The 3,727-nt window shown below is 66.2% G+C and overlaps 1 pseudogene across 1 annotated transcript; it reads left to right on the top strand.

The window, feature by feature from the left end:
- The first annotated feature begins 1,223 nt into the window (after window positions 1–1,223).
- On the top strand, window positions 1,224–2,171 carry LOC306954234 (NAD(P)(+)--arginine ADP-ribosyltransferase 2 pseudogene; annotated as a pseudogene). The gene has a single exon. The product of its transcript is annotated as an NAD(P)(+)--arginine ADP-ribosyltransferase 2 pseudogene (transcript).
- Window positions 2,172–3,727: the final 1,556 nt, after the last annotated feature.

The following is a 3,727-nucleotide window of genomic DNA, read 5'->3' as shown; positions in this document are numbered from 1 at the left end:
GCAGCCTGCAGTGCCTGAAGGGAGCCTGCAGACAGGAGGGGAGGCAGCTCTGTGAAAGGGGAGATGGCAGCAGGACAAGGGGAAATGGTTTGGAGTTGAGGCAGAGCAGATGGAGGTTGTTTAACAGGACATGATGATAACGGTGATAGCGCAGTGCAAAGAAATGTCTTTGCTCTCACAGCCTCTGCTCAGGTCTGCTGCTATCTCAGCCCTCTGGAACGAGCCCCCAGCAGCAGTAGCACTGCTGTGCTTTAAGCCTGCAGCAGCTCTGCAGCACTCGGCTGTTTGCTCACTGCCGCACTGTGGGTTTGCGGTGAGCATTGATGCAGACAGAAGTGTGAAAAGTGCCCAGGTGAGAGGGACAGTTTGGTGAGAAAAAGATGACAAAGGAAATAAGATGTGTGACGCAGAAAGAAACACCTCAGCAGATGCTGCTGGGGGGGCACAGCCCGTCCCCCAGGGCCAACAGCCCAGCTCACAGCACGGCGCCCTGTGCTGCAGGATCTGCCTTGGGCCTTTGGAGCAGCCGGCCCGGCTCTGTGCCCTGCAGCTCCTGCTGCAGCCCAGACTCCCCGCAGGCAGAGCAGCCCTTACGTTGTCGGAAGCCCCGCTCGCCCCAAACACAACACGCGGCACCCGACCGGCTCCTAGGAAGTCCATCAGCTCCATCCCACCCAGCCCAGCTCAGCGGGTCCAGCGCCAGCTGCCGGGAGCCCCTCTGCACCGAGGGCTGCGGAGCCAGAGCCGCTCATCTCAGCACCCGTGGGACCGCGAACCACACGTGCACCAAGGCCAGGGGGATGGCTCAACACGGACATTTCCTGGGGGAAGTCCTCGCAACCACTTGGCCACAACCGGGCAGTTTGGGGTGCTTGCGGGTGAGTTACGCAGGGCACGCGGGCTGGGGCTGCTCTACAAAGTCGGAGCCCAGCTCCGGGTGTCCTGCAGCTGCATCACGCCGTGGGTCCTGCCTGAAGCAGAGCAAAGGTAACAGCGTGCTGCAGCTCCAGGGCTGCTCCCGGCTGCTGGGCTGCGCTGGGGAACCTTCTTGTCTGCAGCAGGGAATGGCAGCCGTGGGCCGGAGGCCGGGGGCAGCGGGGGGGGGCAGAGCCCAGCAGCCCTGGATGGGACGCAGGCTGGGGTGCTTCTCTGTGCTGTCAGGGGGGTCCGTTGGGTCCTGAGGTCCCCGCGATGCATCTGCTCCGCTTCTCCCTGCAGCCCCCGCCGCCGCTCCCCGCAGCCAGCTCCCACTCATGGAGCTCCTCGCCCTGTGCTGGGTGCTGCTGGCCGGCACCTTGCTCAGCACGTCGGCCGCCAGCAGCGCCCTGCATGACGGAGACCTCGACCCCACGGAGATAGAGATGGACATGGCCCCCGACTCCTTCGATGACCAATACGACGGCTGTGAGGACAGCATGTGGGAAGAGCTACAGGAGGTGAACCGTTCAGAGTTCGGCACGAATGCCAAGTATGCAGGCACCTGGAGGAAGGCAGCTGCGGAATGGCAGAAGTGCTGTGGCTGCCACACTCAGTGCCCACAGCTGAGTCAGGATCAGGCCATCGCCGTGCTGGCGTACAGTGCTGCAGGTGGGATGTACAACAGGTTCAACGCAGCCACACGTCAGGGCGGACTCTCCCACCAGCACTACATGCAGTCGTATCACTTCAAGACGCTGCACTTCCTCCTGACCCAGGCGCTGCAGGCTCTGCGAAGATGCAATCCCAACCAATGTTACAACGTCTACCGCGGCGTGCGGGGCATCCGCTTCACAGCCGAAAAAGGCAAAACTGTGCGCTTCGGCCAGTTCACCTCCACCTCCCTAAACAAGAGTGCTGCAGAGGCGTTTGGGAAAGATACTTTCTTTGAGATCCAGACCTGCCATGGTGCCCCCATCAATCCATTCTCCTTCTACCCCCGGGAGGATGAAGTCCTCATCCCACCCTTTGAAGTCTTTGAGGTCACCGACTTCTCCACCGACGATGGCAGAAACCAAATCAAACTCGTCTCTAAAGAGACGGAGAGCAACTACAACTGTGAGCTTCTAAATGACCAGGGTGGGCAGTGGGGTCGGGGCCACCAGGAGGTGGGGCTGGGGCTCAGCCGTGGGCCGGCTCTGCCCCCCCTGCCCTGCCCCAAACGTGCCAGAGGGGGATGGGGGCACAGAGGGTGACCCCATGCCAGCAGCTCTGGAAGGAAGGGGACGGGGAGCGTGGAGGCGAAGGGAACATCTCAGTTTGTGGGGAGTGGGGAGCTGGGGAGGTGGGGAGGTGGGGAGATGGGGCTGGGGGGTGGGGAGATGGGAAGCTGGAGCAGCTTAGAGCTCTGCGAAGCTGCGGGGCTGTGCAGGGGCAGGGCAGCAGCAGAACCCAAGGGTGGGGATGGGGAGAGACGTGCGCCCAAGGGCCGGCGGCGTGCAGAACTGTGCTGCTCCGTGCGTGTGCCGGAGCCAGGCTGCGCCTCATCCCACAGCTGGTGCCCTCTTCTTCTTTCTCGCATTAAACCTCGAGCATCAGCACGTCGGTGCCGTGTGTGTGGCAGGGCTGCGTTCCGGTCCCGGCGGGACCTGGGAGCGTGTGGGGACCCGGGTCTGCCCGCGATTGAGGCGGCCGCGTGGGCCCCGGGCTGTGGGGCGGCTCAACCCGCAGTGCTGCCCCGATCCCGCTGCGCGGTGCTGAGCGCTGCGGGCCCCAATGCCGTGCGGCCGAGGACGGGTCCGGAGGTGTCGCAGCCGAGGCCCTTCGCTGGGCACCACGAGGGCTTCCGGGCCCCAACCCACAACAGCGCAGACCGCTTTCGGAGAGGATGACTCGCGCTTTTCACGCCTTGCGGAGAAGGCTGCTTCCTGCGGGGCCGGCCGCGCTCTGCACGGCTCCTCCGCCGCTGGGCTCTGCCCCTCACGCCGCCTCGAGCCCTGCAGCTCTCCGTGCTCAGCTCCCCAGCCCCCTCCCACAGCCCGCCGCGCTCCCCAGCACCGGCCGCATCCTGGAGCCGAGAGCCCCGCAGCCCCCGGGCCGGCTGGTGGCGAGGGGCTGCGGGCTGTGCCGACGCAGTGCAGCGTGGCACCGCGCACAGAGCCGCCCCGTGCCCGTGCAGGCTGTCCCAATGCATCCCTCGTGCGCCTGCAGCTGCCTGCCTGCACGGCTCTGCCGCTCGCAGCTCGCCTCCGTGCCCGGCCGTGGCTGCAGGGACCGGCACGGCATCGGGCACCCGCCGGCCTGGCGCCAGCACGGGGTCTGCCGTGACCCCGCCGAGGCCGGAGCCCCTTCGCCTGCGCCGAGACCCCAGAACGCGGCCAGAGCCCTAAACGAGCACCCAGCAATTAGCGCTGCCAGGAGCTCTGCGGGCGCTTCTGATGGTCGGCGCAGAGCTGCTACCTGCGCCGCCCCGCTCTCGGGGCTCTTCTCATCTGCGGGAAGGAGAAGGGCTGGGCTCGGCAGCAGGGATGGGGGTGGCAGCAGCGCCCCGCTCCCGCCCCGCTGTCCCTGGCGATGTCCCCCCGCAGCGCCCCCCCAGCTCTGCTGTCCCTGTCCCGCTGCTGTTCCCGCTGTCCCCACTGCTGCGCGGCGCTGCCCAGCAGGCGCCGGGGGCCCTGCAAGCGGAGCCGCCGAACAGGACAGGGGCCGAAGCAGAAGTGCCTGCTTGCTTTCTGCTTGCTTTCATTCTGCGCACTCTGGAGGTGCTGCGGTGAGGCCGCGGCCCTCTGCTGTCCTGCAGGAGCAAAGCCCC

This window comes from Tetrao urogallus (assembly GCF_951394365.1).
Source record: "Tetrao urogallus genome assembly, chromosome: 1".
NCBI lineage: Eukaryota > Metazoa > Chordata > Aves > Galliformes > Phasianidae > Tetrao > Tetrao urogallus.
Note: the sequence above shows the minus strand (reverse complement) of the source record. Positions and strands in the feature narration are given on the sequence as shown.